Below are 22,323 nucleotides of genomic sequence, written 5' to 3' on the forward strand. Positions count from 1 at the left end.
CACACACACGAAATCTAAGCATCTCAGCTGTGAAATGAATGTTTTCAGAGAGAAAGAGGGAGAGAGAGAAAGAGAGAGAGAGAGAGAAAGGGCAAAAGGAGATGTCTCTGGAACTTTCTTTGTATTTTTTTTTCTTGTCACTGGGGTTCCCCCACTCTGGGTCAGTTTTTCTCAGACAAGAAGACAGGTGCCTGGGGTCCCACATGAGGTCCTGAGTTCTATCCCCAGGTGGAACTGTATCAGAATGAAGACCTGGTTCTCACTCTCTCCCTGTACTGAGCTAATAAACACACTAACTGTATTTCTAAAAATACAGAGATAGAGAGGCCAAGGGGGAGAGGGAGAGATACCAGCACCCAAGCTTCCTCCAGTGTGGCAGGGGCTGGGCTCACACCAGGGTTGGTCACCTGATGGAGCAGCACATTATCCAAGTGAGCTTTCCTGCCAATCTAGATTCTAGAACTTTGAAGCAGAAGGGGTGAGGGTCTTCAGTTAGCCCTGCTTTTCAGTTCCAGGGGCATCTGTCCTATTCAGGCTCTTTAAAATTTGGGCTTGACAGGCTGGGGGTATGGATGGACCTGCCAATGCCTATGTACAGTGGAGAGGCAATTACAGAAGCCAGACCTCCCACCTTCTGCACCCTCAAAAAGAATTTTGGTCTATCCTCCCAGATGGGGAGAAATGATAGCGGGAAGATGATCAGAGAGCTCTAAACTCCAATTCTATTAGTACCCATAGAGAGAAGAAAAAGGGAGGGACATTTGGAAGTAGTACTAGGTGTAAGTGTGACTTAGAAAGGAAGAGAAGATAGGACCATGGAAAAAATAGGCAGATGTATGTAAATGTAGACAGATTGTTGTAGAAATAATAGTTAACCCATATCTGCAATCTGGAAGAACTACTATGGCTTCCAATGGAGGGAATGAGGATACAGAACCCTGGTGGTGGGAATGGTATGGAATTTTACCCCTGTTACCTTATAATTTTATAAATCAATATTAAGTCACTTATAAAATTTAAAAAAATGGTGCTTCAGTATGGTGAATGCACTATCCTTCAGTTTTTTCCACATAGGACCAGAGAGGAAGGTGTAGCCATGTATTTCCAGTGATGGCAGGAAGCCACTTCCAGTGGGGCCATCAAAGTCCTGCCAGTCTCTCTAGGTCTACAGACCACTCTTTTTAGCCAGGTTAGCAATCAGGAGAAGGGCAGATGTCACACTGCTTTTGGCTGTTAAATGTGACACATACTTCTCTGAGTAGATTTTACAACTGCTCCATGTTCCCCTTATACCATGAGATTTTATTTTTTTTCATTTTATTTTATTAGTATTTTAACTGGGGGATTAAGATTTTATACTTAACAGTAAATACAATACCTTGTACATGCATAACATTTCCCAGTTTTCCACATAACAATACAATCCCCACTGGGTCTTCTGTCATCATGTTCCAGGTCTTGAATCCTCCCTGCCACCCCAAAGTCTTTTATTTTGGTGCAATACACCAACTCCATTCCAAGTTCTGCTTAGAGTTTTCTCTTCTAATCTTGTTTTTCAATTTCTGCCTGAGAGTGAAATCACCCCATATTCATCCTTCTGTTTCTGACTTAACTTTACTTAACAGGAATTTTTCAAGTCTCATTCAAGATCAGCTGAAAACAGTGAAGTCACCATTTTTTATAGCTGAGTAATATTCCATTGTGTATATATATCACAGCTTGCTCAGCCACTCATCTGTTGTTGAACACCTGGGTTGCTTCCAGGTTTTGTCTATTATTACAAATTGTGCTGCTAAGAACATATGTGTACACAGATCTTTTTGGATGGGTGTGTTGGGTTCCTTAGGATATGTTCCTAGGAGAGGGATTGCAGGATCATAGGGTAGGTCCATTTCTAGTCTTCTGTGAGTTCTCCAGACTGTTCTCCACAGGGGTTGGACTAATTTACATTCCCACCAGCAGTGCAGGAGGGTTCCTTTGTCCCCCAGATTTTCAACTCTTCACAAGTATCATTTTTTCTTTCACATACCCATGCTTCACCTTATCTTCACTGGACACTTTATCCCACCTTCTCATGCTTCAGGAAAGGCAGTACTTCTCAGGCTGGGTTTGGTGCCTTAGCTCTACTTTTCTAAGTCTTGGGAAGGCTGATCCCTACAGTCTATGAACCCTGACTTGCCCCATGTTCCACACCTACAGCTTTCAGACCTTTAGCTCAGGACCTGGACTGGCCTGGGAGATGATGCTATGGATAAAGCCATTGGATACTCAAGCCTGAGGTCATGAGTTCTATCCCCGACATTTCATGGGCCAGAGGGATGTGTGAAGACATAAATGAATTAGATAACTAAAATTGAAGTTGTTTCCTGTGCCTCACAATCCTGTTTTAGGGATTTAATAGCACAGGGAATACCAGTCCCTGTCACAGTGTCTATGTGATAGATGAGAGTGTTGGATTCTGGGTAGCTGTGATTGCTGTTGTTGTTAATAAGGGTGGGTCTGGAGGCTGGGGGTCACCCAAGGGAGAGGACACTGGGTACAGTGGGGGGATGTGACATCTCAACCAGGAACCTGTCTTGAGACCCAGACTCCACACCCCCCCCCCCAAACCGGAGTACTGCTCAGCACTGGTTTATGGTACACAAAGGGTTGAACTTCTCCTTGTCTTCCTCTTCCTTCTCCTTCCCTTTTGTTTCCTTATCTCTCTCCTCTTTTTTCTCCTTCTCTCCCTTCTCCTTTACCTTCACCTCTTCTTCCTCCTTCTCATCCTTCTCTGGCCTTTCCTTGGAGCTGGTGTAAGGGCTAGGTGCTAGAGGATTCTTTCCCTGCTGTTGGAGAGTAACATAAACTTTATTATGAAGCAGAGCTCTACTCTTGTTATTAATTGTTTAATTATTCTGAAGCAGATCTTTACAAATTTTTAGGTCTCCTTTAAAAAATCAATTATAAAATATAAAAACTTGTTTACTAATTTATTAGTATTAGAATAAAAGAAGAAGAGAAGAGAAGAGAAGAGAGAGAGAGAGAGAGAGAGAGAGAAAGAGAACCAAAGCATCACTCTGGCACATGGAGATTGAACCCAGGATCTCCTGCTTGAGATTAAGTGTACTGTCCACTGAGCCACCTCCTGGGCTGATGGAGCATATCTCTTCCTTATGGAATGGATTTTCTTTTAAAAATTTTTTTTATTAGCAATTTGATACTGACTTACAAAATTACATGTCAGCAGGAGTATAATTCCACACTATTCCCACCACCAGAGTTCTGAATCCCAAGTCCCTCCATTGCAAACCACCACAGTTCTCCCGAGATTGCAGACATAGATTGGATTTTTTTATTTTAAAGTTATTCAAGCAAAGCAAAAGCAAACCAACTAGTCAATTTCAAAGACAAGACCTGGAGCAAGGGTCTAACCCAGACCGTGCCGAGGAATCAAACTTGGATCCCCCTCACGAAAGCAAATCCTGTGCTCTGTCTACTGGGTCACAAGACTCTCTTGCTCACAACCTTCTCTCATGGGACGGAGTAGCATTGCTGAAGCGGAGAGTGGGAAGTCATGAAGGGCTGAAGGTAGTAGGTAGGCAGGCAAGATTAGGTAGGCAGGCAAGATCAGGAATAGAGGCAGTATTTTTGAGCCCAGTATAAGAGACAAAACCTGAAAGTGACCAGCCCAATTTAAGGGAGCAGTTAGACAAGGAGATGCATGGGTCTGCCTTGAAATATTAACCCATTGGAAGCTGCAGATATCTCTTCAGCAGGAATGGAAAAGCACTCTCAGATAACAGAACAATCCTCTTGGGAGCCTCCGGGATTGTCTCTGAGCCCCAGATAGAGGCCATCACCCTCTCTCCAGCCTGGAGACCATCCTCCTAAGTACCCAGTTGGCAGACATCCTGGAAAATGCCAGTGCTGTGGGACTAGGTTACTCCCATCAGAGATCTCCACTGGACATGATAAAGGAAAGAAGAGGCTGGGGCACCAAGTGCACATACCCCCAACGTACATTTTAAAGGCTATCCTCCTCTGGAGGGTCAACATAGCGGCCGAGGGCTTTTGTTTTGCAAAGATTCTAAAGGAGAGAAGGAGCCAGGGAGCTGAAAGTCTGGCTGATAGTTTTCAGCGATGGTGTTCAGAGACAAGTCACCCAATCGCTGAGGCTTTTAAAGATCGTGATTTTTATAAGCCCTGCAGGTTTCAGATGTCAGTCACCTGTGCTGCACTGAGTTCAGGCTGATACTAAGAGTTGGTTTCCAGTCCCTTGACACTTCCATTTGGGGAAAAATCACTCTAACATGAGCTTCCTTAGAGACAAGAGACTTCTCTTAATCATAGTCAGCAAACATTGTTGTCAAGGGTTGGCAATAAAAGGGATAACATAAAAAGAACTCAGGCATTGTCTGGGACTCATCTAACTCGTTTATCTTCATGCTAAAGCTTAGAAAATGAATATTGCAATTACAGATGCCAGACCTTCCACCTTCTGCACCCCATAATGACCCTGGGTACATACTCCCACAGGGATAAAGAATAGGAAAGCTGTCAGGGGAAGGGATGGGATACAGAGCTCTGGTGATAGGAATTATAACCCTCTTATCCTATGGTCTTGTCAGTGTTTCCATTTTATAAATACATAAATTTAAAAAAAGAGAAAATGAATATTGGGGCCTGGTGGTAACTTACCCAGTTGAGCACATACATTACCATGGTAAGGGACCTGGGTTCAAACCTCTGGTCACCACCTGTAGGGAAGCTTCATGAGTGGTGAAGCAGGACTGCAGGTCTCTCTCTCTCTCTGTGTGTGTGTGTGTGTGTGTCTTAATTCTTCCTTTCTTTTCAATTTCTCTTTGTTTGCATCCAATAAAAAGCTAATGGCAATGGTGCAACAGGTTAAGCGCACATGGCTTAAAGCTCAAGGACTGGTGTAAGGATCCTGGTTTGAGCCCCCAGCTCCCCAACTGCAGGGGGGTCGCTTCACAAGTGGTGAAGCAGGTCTGCAGGTGTCTTTCTCTCCCTCTCTCTGTTTTCCCCTCCTCTCTCAATTTCTCTGTCCTATCCAACGACAACAACATCAATAACAACAACAACAATAAACAAGGGAAACAAAAGGGAAATAATAAAAATAAATAAATTAGGGAGTCGGTCGGTAGCCCAGCGGGTTAAGCGCAGGTGACGCAAATCACACGGACCAGCGTAAGGATCCTGGTTCGAGCTGCTGGCTCCCCACCTGCAGGGGAGTCGCTTCACAGGCGGCGAAGCAGGTCTGCAGGTCTCCCTCTCTCTGTCTTCCCTTCTTCTCTCCATTTCTTTCATCCTATCCAACAACAACGACATCAATAATAACTACAACAATAAAACAACAAGGACAAAAAAGGGAATAAATATAAAAATTTAAAAAATAAATTAAAATAAATAAAAATAAAACAAACAAAAATGGTGGAGCCACGTGGTGGCACACTCTGTTGAGCACACACATATCACCATGCACAAGGATTTGGGTTGAAGCTCCCAGCCTCCACTGTGGTGGGTGAGGGAGGTGGGGGAAGGTGGGGAGCTTTATAAATTGTGAAGCAGAGCTGCAGGTCTCTCTCTCTCTCTTCCTCTCACTGCCTCCTTCTCTATATTCCTCTCCCCTCTCAATTTCTCTAGCTTATCAAATAAAATAAATATTAAACTTGATGATAAGAAAACTAAAATATAGACATGAATGGATACAGAAAAGATGACATAATGCCTATAAGGTAATAATTTATACACACACTCTCTATATATATTAAATTACCACTATTCAAATTTAAATAAAATTAGAAAATGACATTTCATTTTGCTCTCAAAATAAAGAAGATTCAGAATAACTTTATTACAATATTAAAAATTCACATCAGATAGTGTCACCATTATATGTATAATAACGCTATAGAAAATCGAGTAGTCTTTACTTTGTCCTCTTGCAATACTGCAAACCACTATTAAGTCACTAATAAAAAAATAAAAAAGAAAAAAAAGGCATTTATGTATTACAGGATAATGATGACCTTTATCAAAACAAAGGAGGTCAGAGAATTCTGGACCTAAAACCCAGCCTCTAGGACACATTTCTGTAAATTCAAAGGAAGCTACACAGGTTTTGTGTGGGAACATGGGAGGAGAGAGCGAGGTGTCTTCATGGAGGGAGCAACTCAGAAAGGATGACATTTTGATTCTCAGCAGCTGTCACCCCCTCAGGAGACCCTAGGGCCACCTTGGGTTTGACTCCATATAGCAAGTGAACAAGAAGAAAGGGTGTGTCTCAGATGTCCACCTTCTGTGTCAGTTACCTTATTTATTTTTTAAAAAGTATTTTACTTACTATGATTTACTGAATAGAGACAGAAATTAATAGTGAAGCAGAAGATAGAGAGGCACCTGCAACTTTGCTTTGCAGGTGGGGTCTGGGGACTTGAACTCAGGTCCTTGCACATTGTAACGTGCACTCGACTAGATGTTCTACCACCTGGTTCCCAAAACTATTTTACTTTATTTAATGAGAGGGACATATCTTTATATCTGCTTATATATCTATATAAAGAGAGAGAGAGAGAGAAGAAAAGAGAGAGAGAGAGGGAGAGAGGGAGAGAGAAATCAGAGCTGTTTTATGGTGGTACTGGGGATTGAACCTGTGGCTTTGGAGCTTCAGGCATGAAAGTCTTTTTGCATAACCATTGTATTATTTCTCCCACCCCTAGTTATCTTATTCTTAGTCATCAAGACAAACAGGCTACTTGCAGGTGCATGAGAAACAGTATGAGATATATCTATCCTTTAAATCATGTTTGAAAATTTTTTTCCACAAAGTTTTGATTGGAAGTTCTGTGTTATTATTATTACTAGCCATCAGGGTTATTGCTGGGGTTTGGTGTCTCCATAACTCCATGGTTTCCAGTAGCTATTAATTTTTAATTTTTTCTTTAGAAATTATTAGTATTACTATTATTCTAACCAGAGCATTGTTCAGGTCTGTCTTATGGTGGTGCTGGAAATTGAACCTGAGATTTTGGAACCTCAGGCAAGATAATCTCTTTACATAACTAGTAAGCTATCTCCCCTGCCCTCAGTGACTAGTTTCTTTCTTTCTTTTATTTTTTATTTTTTTTTACAGAAGATGAGAGACAGAGATCAGTAGAGAAGAGAGAAGGAGAGACTATTGTGGCACTCATCCTGCAGGTGGGCACCAGAAGCTGGAACCTGGGTCCTTGTGCATGGTAATGTGTGCACTCAACCCAGTGTGCAACCAACCCACACGAGCTCTGTGGTTCATTTTTTAACTTAGTCCTCACCAGGCACAGGTGTTACAATAGCAAAGCCAGAGGACTAGCCTGAGGGCATGGGTAGTGCAGGGGTTGGGGTGGGGGGAGAAGTGCAAGATTCCCAGGAAGATCTGATGTAGGATGAAGAGGAAACTGAATTCATTTACTGTGGTAAGCAAATGTCTTTCAAACATCTAATCAGTGCTGCATTCAGGAAGTGAAAGGAGAAAAGGTTGTTTTCATCAGTGTTAAAAAAGAACAGTGGTATCACTTGCTACTCATTTCATGAAGATTAAACCTAAATGGTCAACGTTTGAAGAGACAGGTTCTGAAAATTGACAATGGTAGAGAATGGACTGGTTCTGACTGGTTTCACTACACATAATAATTTGGAGCGGAGAGATGACCACTGAGCTCAACTCAGCCTGGAATGTCTACAGTGACTCTATGTTACAGACTGTTATCTTGTCAATCTAAATGTCAGGACCAAAGAAGAGTTTGTTTCATGTAGTGTAATGATTTTTTTTTTTAATTGCCAATAGGGCTATCACTGGGGCTCAGTGCCTGTATGCAAATCCACCTCCCCTGGTGGCTATTTTTTCCTTCTTTTTTCCCCCCTTTATTTAATAGGACAGAGAGAAATTGAGAAGGGAGGGGGAGATAGAGAGGAAGAGAGATATAGAAACACCTGTAGCCATGCTCTACCATTCATGGAGCCTCACCTATGCAGGTGGGGACTCGGGGCTCAAACATGGGTTCTTGTGCAGCTCAACGTATGCACGCAACCTTGTGCTGTCATTGCCTGGTCTCCAGTGCAATGATTATTATTATTTTTTAATTTTTTATTTATAAAAAGGAAACATTGACAAAACCATAGGATAAGAGGGGTACAACTTCACACAATTCCCACCACCAGACCTCCATATCCCATCCCCTCCCCTGATAGCTTTCCTATGCTTTATTCCTCTGGGAGTATGGACCCAAGATCATTGTGGAATGCAGAAGGTGGAAGGTCTGGCTTCTGTAATTGCTTCCCTGCTGAACATGGCCGTCGGAAAGTCGATCCATACTCTCAGCCTAACTTTCTCTTTTCCTAGTGGGATGAAGTTCTGGGGAAGCTGAGCTCCAGGACACATTGGTGAGGTCCTCTGTTCAGGGAAGTCTGGGTGGGCATCATGCTAGCATCTGGAACCTGGTGGTTGCAAAGAGAGTTAACATACAAAGCCAAACAAATTGTTAAACAATCATGGACCTAAAGGCTGGAATAGTGCAGATGAAGAGCTGGGGGAGGGTTGTCCTCCATTTTGTAGATAGCTAGTAGGCATATTTTAGTTATATTTCAAAGAGCCTGTGCCTATACTAGTGCTTTTTTTTTTTTTTTCCCTGAGCCTGAAATCTGATATGCAGGTGAATCCAAGTTATTGTCTGGGGAGATGATGTCATGGCTGGGAAAAGGACCAGAAAGCTGGATCAGGGAAGAGAGTAGCTCCCAAATATGGAAAAGGGGTATAAATATTGTTGATTGTAAACCCCATTGATTTGATGTGATCTGGGGCCCATAATTAGATTAGGAGCCTGTGTAACCTCTGCATCCCTGTAGATCTGAGCTCACATTCTGTGGTCATGAGTAGGTACATTCAATGCTGCCCCAGTATTGACCCATTTTTCTCAGGTGTATCATAGAGTATGTTGTCCATCCTCCCTTCGGAGAATGGAACACTCTCTACCATTGTTGATCCAAGTTGAGGGCAAGTCCTATGGGGGCCCACAAAGGGGTCTACTTTGTTGTTTCTGATAGAGATGACCAGTAATGATGGAGAGAGGGATTTATTCGAGTTCTAGGTCCATCAAGTCTCTTTGGCAATCTCAGGACTCCCCGATTAGGGCCCCAGCTGATGGAATGGCTTGATACTGACTAAAGAGTCATCGTTAAAATATGCCAGTCTCTTGCCCTTATTCAGCTTTTGCAGTCCTTGCTTTGATAAGGTTAGCTTTGGAGTGAGTGAGAGAACTGTAATAGGAAGTAGGTGAGGAGGGTATGCAATGATTCTTTAGAGATTCATTTTTCTTATTTTCCTGAGGTGGGTACAGCACAAAATCTAGAGTATTGCCCTGGCACATGCAATGCCAGGGATCAAATTCGGCTTCATGTTTGCAGGTCACCTCCTGGGCCACAAATATAGGTGAGTGAGTGCATGAGTGTGTGTGTGTGTGTGTGTGTGTGTGTGTGTGTGTGTAGAACTGCTCAGCTCTGGTTTATTGTGATATCAGGAATAGAACCTGGAACCATGTAATCTTAGGCATGAGATTTTTCCCCCTTTTTAAAAATTTTATGAGTGATTTGATGATTATTAATTAACAAGATTGTAAGATAAAAGGAGCACAATTCCATATAGTACCCACCACTAGATAGTGTCCCATCCCTCCATTGGAAGGATGGGACACTATCCTATTCTTTAGGATAGTGTCCTATCCTAAAAGAATAGGATATTCTTTTATCTATTCTTTATCCCTCTGGGAGTAGGGACTGAAGATCTTTATGGGATGCAGAAGGTGGAAGGTCTGGCTTCTGTGACTGCTTCTTTTCTGGACATGGGCATTGATAGGTGGATCCATACCCCCAGCCTGTTTCTTTTCTTTTCTTTTCTTTTCTTTTCTTTTCTTTTCTTTTCTTTTCTTTTCTTTTCTTTTCTTTTTTATTTAAGAAAGGATTAGTTAACAAAACCATAGGGTAGGAGGGGTACAACTCCATACAATTCCCACCACCCAATCTCCATATCCCACCCCCTCCCCTGATAGCTTTCCCATTCTCTATCCCTCTGGGAGCATGGACCCAGGGTCATTGTGGGTTGGAGAAGGTGGAAGGTCTGGCGTCTGTAATTGCTTCCCCGCTGAACATGGGCATTGACTGGTCGATCCATACTCCCAGTCTGCCTCTCTCTTTCCCTAGTAGGGTGGGTCTTTGGGGAAGCCCCAGCCTGTTTCTATATTTCCCTAGGAGAGTAGGTCTCGGGGAGGATCTGGGACATATTGGTGAGTTCGTCTGCCCAGGAAAGTCAGGTTGACATCATGGTAGTGTATGTAGTTTGGTGGCTAAAAGTTGGTGATATAAAGCAGGGCAAATTGTTCAATAAACAGAAATTTCTGTCTGTACTGTCAACTTAAATTAAGTCAATATATACTTTTTTTTTTAAATAAGTGGTTTAGGCAGAGAAATAACTGGTAGAGTGCTAGGACAGGACACATGATTCCCTACCCCCCAGTGAGAATCTTCCACTGTGAATCTGAATAAAAGCAAAATCTGAGGTCTATAACTGTTATCCAGTAGCAGTTCAGTTAAAGTCAGGTATCCCAGTAAGTAAGGAGGAGAAGAGGGGAGTAGAGGTGTCTCATATCTCAACACATACACACACACACACATACATACAGAGAGAGAGGGGGGGGAGGAGTCTTTCTGTCTGTCTTTCAACTACTCCACAAAGGTCATCATTTCAGACAATAGGACGTTCTGTTTTGGGCTCTGATTGGGCCTGACCATTGGACCCCCTTGCTCCACTTCTCCCAACCCCCATCATTCAAGCAATAATTTCCTATGAAAAAGCCACCCTATGGAGACTGCGTCTATGGAACTGACAGGCAGCTTTTTTTCTTAGTGAGCCAAATCATCCCTGTAGGAATCAACTTTCAGGTAGATGAATTTTAGCCTGGAACTAACTTCCTGCAATCTCTCCCCCCCCCTCATGAATTAGTCGAATCTGTCCAGTCCAGGGACACAATGTGCTTCTGCAAAATTATACGATAATTTGTAAGGAGAAGGGGATTGGATACTGGAAAGGAGTCAAAGAAAGCAAAAGAGCACAAAGGGAACACTCAGCTCTAGTCACTCAGAGAAGGCTGGGGAATATGCTTTCTCCTGTCTGATCTAGTATTGCCCACTCCCACACCTTCCTTTCCTACTTCTGCCCATCCAACCTCCCTCTTTGTGTACACTGTCCCCTCTGTTCATCTGTCACACAGATTTCAGCTGTGACTCACAGTAGAAAATAAACTTTGAGGGCTGGAAAGACAGCATAATGTTTATGCAAAAGCCTTTCAAGCCTGAGGCTCTGAGGTCCCAAGTTCAATCTCCAGGACCACCATAAACCAGAACTGAGCAGTATTCTGGTCTCTCTCTCTCTTTCTCTCTCTGTCTCTCTCAGTATCTTTCCCTCTGTATCTACTTTTTCTTCATTAAAATAAAATAAATAAAAAATAGAGAGAGTGCACTTTGACAGCTATCAGAACAAAACTTGCAATTACTGAGGTAACTGTCACTATTGACAAAGTTCTCAACCTTCCCTGACAGTATATTTCTGAGATGTTAGATTTCAGTCAAGCCTTTTCCTCACAGGTCAACAGATGTATTTTTTTTTTTTTTTTTTTTTTTACAAATCAGAGCGGGGGATGAGAGTGAGAAAGGGAGGGAGAGAGAGAGAGAGGGAGAGAGAGAGAGAGAGAGAGGGAGCAGAGCCCTGCTCAGTTCCGGTTTATTGTGGTACCAGAAATTGTACCTGGGACCTCAGAGCCTCAGGCATGAAATTCTTTTTGTATAACCATTGTGCTATTTCCCCAGACCAATTATTTACATTTTGCCATTCATTTGTAAGTATAAGAGGCAAAAAGTGGACACATTAGACATATTAACAATAGATGTAGGATGGTGAAATAGCTCACTTTGTAGTGCACTGCTTTGCCATGTGCTCACCACAGATTTGAGCACAGCTTCCACTGGATTGAAGAAAGCTTCAGTGTTGTGGTTGGCATTTCTCTCTCTCTCTCTCCTGTCTGTATCTAACAAATAGAACAATAAATAAAAATAAATAAAATAAAAATAGATGTAATAGTTAGACTTTGAGAAGTGATCTGTCTCATTGAAGGGAAAAATGAAATGATGTGTTTCAGAATTTAAAACAACTATGTATCAAGAACAAAGAGCAGCTCAGTTAGTGTTCTTTGATTAGTTTTGTTGATTACAGTGACTCACTCATCTGTCAGGATGCAAATATCTCAGCTACCACATTCAGGGGTATGATGTGCTCACTGATCATACACACACACACACACACACTTAGGGAAACTCTACAATTTACATTAGCATTCTGTTTTGCCGGTTACAATATGTCAGGTCTTTTAATTTTTTAAAGGTCATTATTATTATTATTTATTTCCCCTTTTGTTGCCCTTGTTGTTTTATTGTTGTAGTTGTTGTTGTTAGTGATGTTGTTGTTGGATAGGACAGAGAGAAATGGAGAGAGGAGGGGACGACAGAGAGGGGGAGAGAAAAATAGACACCTGCAGACCTGCTTCACCTCCTGTTAAGCGACTCCCCTGTAGGTGGGGAGCCGGGGACTCAAACTGGGATCCTTACTCCAGTCCTTGCGCTTCATGCCATGTACACTTAACCCACTGTACTACCTACCATCTGACTCCCGTCAGGTCCTTTTTTGAAGAAAGCCGGCTTAACTGTCTGAGCCCCATTTTTTTTTTGGTAATTCAATGGTAGCTTTATTCTTTTTAAAATTTTTTTATAAAAAGGAAACATTGACAAAACCATAGGATAAGAGGGGTACAACTCCACACAATTCCAACCACCAGATCTCCATATCCCATTCTTTCCTATTCTTTTTTTTTTTTTTAAGATTTTTAAAAATTTTATTTATTTTCCCTTTTGTTGCCCTTGTTGCTTGTTGTTGTAGTTATTAATGTCGTCGTTGTTAGATAGGACAGAGAGAAATGGAGAGGAAGGGAAGACAGAGAGGGGGAGAGAAAGACACCTGCAGACCTGCTTCACCACCTGTGAAGCGATTCCCCTGCAGGTGGGGAGCCTGGGGCTTGAAACCGGATCATTACACCGGTCCTTGCACTTTGTGCCACCTGCGCTTAACCCACTGCGCTACTGACAGCCTCCCAGCTTTCTTATTCTTTATCCCTCTGGGAGTATGGACCCAAGGTCATTGTGGGATGCAGAAGATGGAACGTCTGCCTTCTGTAATTGCTTCCCTACTGAACATGGCCGTTGACTGGTTGATCCATACTCCCAGCTTGTCTCTTTCTTTCCCTAGTGGGGTGGGGCTCTGGGGAAGCTGAGCTCCAGGACACATTGATGAGGTCCTCTGTCCAGGGAAGTCTAGGTGGGCATCATGCTAGCATCTGGAACCTGGTGGCTAAAAAGAGAGTTAACATACAAAGCCAAACAAATTGTTAAACAATCATGGACCTAAAGGCTGGAATAGTGCAGATGAAGAGTGTGGGGGGGGTTGTCCTCCATTTTGTATATAGCTAGTAAGCATATTTTAATTCTATTCCAAAGGGCCTGTGGCTATACTAGTTTTTTTTTTTTTTTTTTCCTGAGCCTGAAATCTGATATGCAGGTGGATCCAAGTCATTCTCTGGGGAGATGATATCATGGCTGGGAAAAGGACCAGAAAGCTGGATCAGGGAAGACAGTAGCTCCCAAATATGGGAAAAGGGTATAAATATTGTTGATTTTAAACCCCATTGATTTGATGTGGTCTGGGGCCCATATTCGGCTTAGAAGCCTATGTGACCTCCAAATCCCTGTAGATATCAGCTCATATTCTGTGGTCATGAGTAGGAACATTCCAAGCTGCCCCAATATCAGGACCCATTTTCCTCAGGTGTATCATAGAGTATGTTACATCCCTTCGGAGGATGGAACATTCTTTACCGTTGCTGATCCAAGTTGAGGGCAAGGTCCTATGAGAGGTGGGCCCCATTCTTATCTGTTTCTTGGACATGATTATTCACAACACATAGGTCCTTGGGGGTGAGAATTAAATACCCACCACATATTAAAAATGATTGTGAGTCTCATCAGGTGGGATTTGATTTTGCCATGGTCCCCATATACTTCAGAGAACACATCAAATAACACCCTGGGGGCAGTCCAGGAGGTGGCACAGTGAAGATAGTTTTAGATTCTCATACATGAGGTCCTGAGTTCAAGTTCTGGCATCACATGTGCCAGAGTGATACTCTGGTTCTCTTTGTCTCCCTTCTCACATCTCTCTTAGTAGTAAATTAAAACAATCTTTAAAAAATTACTTTTATGATGAAATTTGTTTTCATTTTTTGTATTTTATTTATTTTGTTTAGGATAGAGATAGAGAGAAATTTAGAGGGAATGGGAAGTTAAAAGGGGAGAAAGACAAGTGACACCTGAAGCACTGTTTTACCACTTGTGAAGCTTTCCCTAGTGCAGGGGGAAACTGGGGGCTTGAACCTGGGTCTTTGCATGCTGCAGTGTTTGCTCTCTTCCAAGTGAGTCAATGCCTGGTTTTGAATTTTTGTATTCCTATATTTATGTACTTATTTTTCTTATTAAGGGGATTAATGGCTTACAGTTGACAGTACAATATAGTAGTTGGTACAAATGTGACATTTCTCAGTTTTCCACAGCCCCATCCAGGTTCTCCTCTGCCATCATGTTCCAGGACCTGAACATTCCCCTATCCCAGAGTCCTTTACCTTGGTGCACTACACCAACTCCAGTTCAAGTTCTGCTTTGTGTTTTCCATTCTATTCTTATTTCTCAACATATATCTATGAGTGAGATCATCCTTTATTCATCTTTCTCTTTCTAGTTTATCTCACTTAACATTATTCCTTCAAGCTCCATCCAAGATGAAATGAAGAAAGTTAATTCACCATTTTTAATAGTTGAGTAGTATTCCACTGTGTATATAGACCACACCTTACTCAGCTATTCATCTGTCGTTGGACAGGTTGCTTCCAGGTTTTGGCCATTGCAAACTGTGCTGTTAAGTTTTCATTAGTAGTTGATCAATATACATCAGTAGTTTTTTTTTGTCCTATTTTCCTTCAAAGAGAAATTGTCATGTGTTTTATATTTTTCTCCTTCTTCTTCTTCTTCTTTTTTTTTTTTTTTTGCCTCCAGGGTTATCACTGGGCTCAGAGCCAGCACTACAAGTCCACTGCTTCTGGAGGCTATTTTTACCATTTTTTTGCACTTGTTGTGGTTGTTATTGTTGTTGATGGATAGGACAGAGAGAAATTGAGAGAAGAGGAGAGACAGAGAGGAGGATAGAAAGATAGAAGCAGGTCTGCAGACCTGCTTCACTGCTTGCAAAGCAACCCCCCTGCAAGTGGGAAGCTGGAGGCTCAAACCAGGATCCTTGCGCTGGTCCTTGTGCTTTGTGCCATGTGCACTTAACTTGATGCTCTACCACCCAACTCCCCTCACCCCTCTGTTTTCTATTCTTGTAATATCTTCCTATGGTTCTCATATCAAGAGAGTTCCAGGCTCATTAAGCTGGGTAGAAAGTGGTCTCCTTTCTAGATATAGAAAGAGACAGAAAAATGGGCAGTCATGCTCTGTAATTCATCCTTGGCCTTTGGTTTCCTGTTTCAAGCCAGAGCTATACATGTGTTGTATATGATGAAGTTTTAAGTTTCTACAAAAATTCACTGGGCTACTCTCCTGAGCTTGTTTCTCTTTCTCAATATCCCCAATACACCTGGCTCCAACAGGCCCCCTTTGTCCATCATATCATTAGAATGCTTGACCTAGGGGTCAGGTGGATGGTACATTTGGTGAAGCGCTCATGCTATAATGTGTGCAAAGACACAGGTTCAAGACCTTGATCCCCACATGCAGGAGGAAAGTTTTGTTCATTTCTGAGGCTCTAAGGTCCCTGGTTCAATTCTCAGCATCACCATAAACAAGAGATGAGCAGGACTTTGGTCTCTCTCTCTCTTGCTCTTGCTGTTATTCTCTTTCTCATCTTTCTTTCTGTATCTCTCTTTCATTATAAGCAAGTAAATAAAATAGACTACTTCTAGGAGATAGTAAGAAAATCATGACATCTATAAAAACATAGAGGGCTGGGTGGTGGCACAGCAGGTTAAGCACACAGGGCACAAAGTTCAAGGACTGGCATAAAGATCCCACCAGTAGGGGGGTTGCTTCACAAGGGGTGAAGCAGGTCTGCAGGTGTCTATCATTCTCTCCCCCTCTCTGCCTTCCCCTCCTCTCTCAATTTCTCTCTGTCCTATTCAACAACAACAACAAGGGTAAAAGCAAGGGCAACAAAATGGGGAAAATAGCCTCCAGGAGCAGTGGATTTGTAGTGCAGGCTCTCAGCTTGGCTTGGGGTGCTGGAAGAGCAGCTGAATTGAACCTGGTGCTTTGGATCCTCAGGGAGTGGGAATCTCTGTGCATAACCACTGTGCTATCTCTCCCCCACACTGATTTATCTCTTGGTCAGGAGTGAATGATTAAACTAAGAAGCCTACTTATAGTTAAAAAGCCGTCAGGTGCTGTGTTTGCATCACAAGAGAGAGACCAGGAACTCATGGCGGTGTGGTAATACAATTCTTTACTCATGTGGGAGCCCCAGAGTCAGGTGTGAGCACAGTGGGTTAAACCACATGGAGCCAAACTGCAATGGCCAGTGTCCGCCTCCCTGTCTGTATACCTGCCCTCCTCCAGGTGGGGACATGGAAAGAGAAAAAGGAGAGAAACCAGAAACAGAAGTGGTTTTATAGGATAAAACCGGAAGTAGCAAGTTGGAAACAGAAATGGGTAGGAAAAGGGGGTGGAGGAAGGAAAAAGGCATGCTGGGAATTTCCTTAGCAACTGTTGCGATGGTTTTAACTGGTGGGACTAATGTTACCCTGCAGGCAGGGCGGGTTCTTGAGGTAAAAAGAAGATAGATCAATGGGTGGGGATCTTTCAGGCAAAACAATGATTATGTAAATAGGCCATACTATCAGCAATGCAGAATGGAGCTGGGGAGCTGCCCAGCACTCAGGCTTCCATGTAGGGAAGAAAAAGAATGAAAGAGGTTTAAACAGATACTGTGATTCAACTCAGAGATTGAAATAATATTGAAATGACTGTTGATTTCCACAACTGTGAACTCTTTAAGTATCTTACTTAGACACAAGTCAATCTAGGCTAAAGTGATCAGTAATTTGAAAAGTACCAAGAGAGGGAACTCATAACATACTATATATAGTGGTTAAACCAAGAAGAAATATTGAAGAAATGAACCAGGACAAAAGTATAGCTAAAAGCCCATCAAATATTGAAGCACAGAATAATGAGGTCAACATTCAAATGCTGAGGAAATAGTCATAGGAGTGAGGGAAGAGTTTGGAAGAATTGTCATCAGAAATGGGGAAAAAACTTATGAGACTCTGGAAGAAAACACTGATTACCTCAAGGTTATTAGAGAGCTGAAAACTGAAATAGCTGAGCCAGGAACACAACTAGCTGAAAAAGCTAATACAGTATCAGCACAGGGTAACAAAATAGATGAACTATTTCAAACAGCAGAAGGGAGAGAGAATAGAGTAAATGAGGCTGAAAACAGAATTAGCAAGATTGAGGATGAATTAGAGAAAACTAAGAAAGAAGTAAGAGATCTCAAAAAAAGATTAGGAGATACTGAAAACAGTAACAGAGACCTATGAGATGACTTCAAAAGAAATAATATACCCATTATTGGCTTACCAGAGGAAGAAAGAGAGGGAGGGAAGAAAGCATTCTACATGACATAATAGCTGAGAAATTCTCTAGTGATGCCAGGGGATGAGAGGTTTTTACATAACCATTGTGCTATCTTCCCAGCTCCACTCTGTGTGTTATTACAAGATTGTAATAATTCTTCTCTTGCTTCTTATCATTACTGTAGAGAACTATCACTCCTCATGCTTTAGTAGGACATACAAAAAAATGATGGGACCAGCATAGTTAAGATCAAAGTACTTAAAAAATTATTTATTATTAATGAGAGATGGAAGAAGAAGGGCTGGTAGGAGAAGAGAGAGAACCAGAGCATCACATGTGATGTTGAGACCCTTAACTCAGGATTTAAGACTAATGCTTGAGAGTCTAACACCTTACCCACTGCACCACCTCTCTGACCAAAGAGTAAAGTATTTTTGAAGTCAGCTTGATATAGGTGAAGGCCCTCAGTCTTCAGAATATTTTGCTTTTGCTTTATCACTGATCTGACAGGAATATTTGAGATACTGGGATTTATTTTCTGTGCAAACAGAGGGCTTCTGGTTTTAGAGTCTATCTGTAAATGTTGCAGCTTTGGAGAAATAGCAATTGGAGTAAAGGCAACTAGTTTTGAGACTTATTAATTATTGATTAACCTATTAATAAAATACCATTGACTGTATTGCAGCTTACATGTACACACCATGATTTATTTTAATACAGACAAAACAATGCTATATGCGTTAATTTTAGTGTAAAAGTAATTTGTAGTAATCTCAAGGAAAAAAAAAGCATAGTCTCATATTCCTATTTAAAGGTTTTTTTTTTTTTTTTATCTCCAAGGTTATTGCTGGGGCTTGGTGCCTGGACTATGAATCTACTGCTCCTGGAGACTATTTTTTCCCTTTTGTTGCCCTTGCTGTTTATCATTGTTGTTGTTATTGTTGCTGTTGCTGTTGTTGGATATTACAAAGAGAAATGGAGAGAGGAGGGGAAGACAGAGAGGGGGAGAGAAAGATAAACACTTGCAGACTGGCTTCACCTCACAGTCTGTGAAGCGACACCCCTGCAGGTGGGGAGCTGGGGCTTGAATTGGGATCCTTAGGCAGTCCATGGCTTTGTGCCATGTGCACTTAACCCTCTACGTTACAGCCTAGATTTCCCCCTTTTTAAAATTTTTTATTAGTGATTTAATAGTGATTAACAAGATTGTAAGATAACAGGGGTACACTTCCATACAGTTCCCACCACTAGAGTTCCATGTCCCATCCCTCCATTGGAAGCTTCCCTATTCTTTATTCTTCTGGGAGTATGGACTAAATATCTTTATGGGGTGTGGAAGGTGGGAAGTATGGCTTCTGTAATTGCTTTTCTTCTGGATATGGGCATTGACAGGCAGATCCATACCCCCAGCCTGTTTCTATCTTTCCCTAGTAGGGTAGGGCTCTGGGGAGGTGGGGTTTCAGGCCACACTGGTGAGGTTGTGTGCCGAGGGAGGTCAGTATGGTGTCATAGTAGATTCTGCAATTTGGTGTTTGAAAGGTGGTAAGATGTAAAGCAGATCAAACTGTTTAATAAACAGGAGCTCAAAGGTAGGAATACACAGAAGAAATTAGTGGTCTTTGTGTGAGAATAAGGTAGGTATAGCCTCATATTCTTAATGTTTAACACTATATCCTACTTAATAATAACAATTGAGACCCAACATTTTTTCAAGCCATAGAATCTTCTTAGTCTGGTGACTTCTGTGTTATAAGTAGTTAATAAGGGAGTAGCTAACATAGAGTTAATGTCATAAAATCATAGTCTAGAGGGTGAGGGGGAAAGAAATTAAAGCTACAAAAATAAATAAGACCTTCAATAGAATTTTAGACAGTCAATATTATGAGCATGATAGAACACAGTAGTTTGATGATGGGGTAGGTGTCTGTGAGATAAGGTGTTTGGCGTTGGTATTTCTATAGAGCTGAACTCTGAAGAGAACAGAAGCCAGAAAGGAGAGCAGAAACAGTTCAGAACATTTTGAGTATTCAAATGAGTTCTGTTAACTTGAGGACTCTGAACAGACCAGCCACATATGCCTGATCTCTAGTGAGGCCCAGGATGAACAGATGGTGCTGAGGTTGGAGAGACAAAACAAGGGACAGGACACGTTTTGAGCGATGGGTACTCTGGGCAGAACCAGGACAAAAGGACCAAAGGCTGCTCTCCATCAAAGGGGCCAGTGCCAAGGACATGGGTTGCAGCAATGTGACCAAAGAAGGCACAGAGGGAAGGGGCATCTTCTAGAGGAAGCTGGCCAGATCCATGCTTGGTTCTGCAGTACGTGTGCAGGCCATGGGTTGGGTATGGGGATCAAGTAGCCAAGGAGGTCTTCTGGGAACTCTTGGAGGTGAGGCTCTTTATTAGCTAGAAGTGATCAGGTTTAGGAATTTGGGAGGGAGGTGCAGGCTGGAAATCCAAAGCAGAGCCAGTCACCCACACATCTTTAAGCAGTGGGGCAGGGTGAAGGTTCTGTGACACACAGATAAGAAGGAATTGGGGGTGGGGTGGGGAGAGACCAGCACTATGCCCAGAGAGAGGCTGAGAAGAGGTATTTTAGGAAGAGAAGGGCTCGCCCTATGCTGGGACATGGAAGCCCAGATGACAGAGTGTTTCACCAAGGAAGGTTGCAGCTTTATGGTCAGATAAGATGGGGACAGTCAGGCTGTCTTCTGACCTTGACAAATGCAATTTCAGGCTTTGGAGGGTGACAGGTAAACCCAACTGGGGTGGTTCAGGAGAAAAGGTAAATACAGCAGATGAAATTAGGGGTCTTTGTGTGAGAATAAGGTAGGTACAGGTGATAAGAGACAAGTCAGTATAATGAAGGAATAGGTGATAAGGATAAGAGACAAGGCAGTCAGTGCAGGCATTTAGCTTTATAATTTAGTATGATTTTTATTGGCAATTTATTGATAGGAATGCTTTACAAGATAATAAGATCACAAAGTTTCATGGTCCAGGAGGTGGTGCAGTGGATAGAGCACTCTACTATTAAGCATGAAGTCTTGAGTTCAGTCTCTGACAGTGCATGTATCAGAGTGATGTCTCTCTTTCTCTCCCTCTCTTATCTTCCTCATTAATTAATAAATAAAATCTTAAAAAAACAGGGAGTCGGGCGGTAGCACTGTGGGTTAAGTGCATGTGGCGCAAAGCACAAGGACTGGTCTAAGGACCCCAGTTCGAGCTCCCAGCTCCCCATATGCATGGAAGTCGCTTCACAGGTGGTGAAGCAGGTCTTCAGGTGTCTGTCTTTCTCTCCCCCTCTCTGTCTTCCCCTCCTCTCTCCATTTCTCTCTGTCCTATCCAACAATGATGACATTAATAACTACAACAATAAAAACAACAAGGGCAACAAAAGGGAATAAATTAATTAAAAAAATAAAATATTAAAAAATAATCTTAAAAAAATATTATGAGGTTTCTTTCCACATCCTTCCCATCACCAAAACTCTGTGCTCTCGGGGGATTCCAGAAGATGGTGGACTGAGAAACTGCTAGTGGCTTGAGCTCAGACAACATCTACTGGAAACAGTAGGATTTTTTGCCTTTAGCAGGACAGTCAATAAGGGGTCCTAGCCATGACACCAAGGAGGTGACTATAACTCAGTTTGGGTTAGAAAATAGAGTAAACTGCTGCCGCCACGCTGTGCACCATTTGTACGCTGTGCTTTGGCCCTCCCTAGTTTTTCTGCCATCATGCCAATGTTCGTGGTAAACACCAATGTGCCCCAGGCCTCATGCCTGACGGGCTCCTCTCCGAGCTTACTCAGCAGCTGGCGCAGGCCACGGGCAAGCCGGCCCAGTACATTGTGGTGCACGTGGTCCCAGACCAGCTCATGGCCTTGGAGGCACCAGCGAGCCGTGCGCACTCTGCAGCCTGCACAGCATCAGCAAGATCTGCGGGTCCCAGAACCGCACCTACAGCAAGCTGCTGTGCGACCTGCCAGCCCAGCGCCTGCGCATCAGCCCGGACAGGATCTACATCAACTACTATGACATGAACGCGGCCAATGTGAGCTGGAACGGCTCCACTTTCACCTGAACTTGGCGCCCCCTCCCCTCATTGCACCTGCAGTATTGTGCCAGCTCTGTTCGCTGCACCCCCAATCTCCAGGCTGGGGAAATAATAAAAATGGTTTGGGTACCAAAAAAGGAAAGAAAATAGAGTAAAAAGAAAGGAAAAAAAAATTTAATTATTATTCCTGAAGTGCACCCCTGACCCCCCACCCCCATAACCAGTCCCTGAGGGCCAGAGATCTGCTCCTAGCAAGTTCCCCTGCTGAGCTTCTTTCTTTACCAAGATTCCTGTCCCACCAGGGGGTGTCATTCCTAATTCCAGTTCTATTCCATTCTGAGACCCTTGGCCTTCTTTCCTTCTAAGTGGCCAATTCCAGCTACAAATATTCCACCAAGCAGAGCCTTACTCAGACAGGGAAAGAATGCCAGAGGTTTTTTTTTTTTTTT

The 22,323-nt window shown here is 42.6% G+C and overlaps 1 pseudogene; it reads left to right on the forward strand.

The window, feature by feature from the left end:
• Positions 1-21,418: 21,418 nt before the first annotated feature.
• Positions 21,419-22,077, forward strand: LOC103114815 (macrophage migration inhibitory factor-like; annotated as a pseudogene).
• Positions 22,078-22,323: the final 246 nt, after the last annotated feature.

This window comes from Erinaceus europaeus, chromosome 3 (genome assembly GCF_950295315.1).
Source record: "Erinaceus europaeus chromosome 3, mEriEur2.1, whole genome shotgun sequence".
Lineage (NCBI taxonomy): Eukaryota > Metazoa > Chordata > Mammalia > Eulipotyphla > Erinaceidae > Erinaceus > Erinaceus europaeus.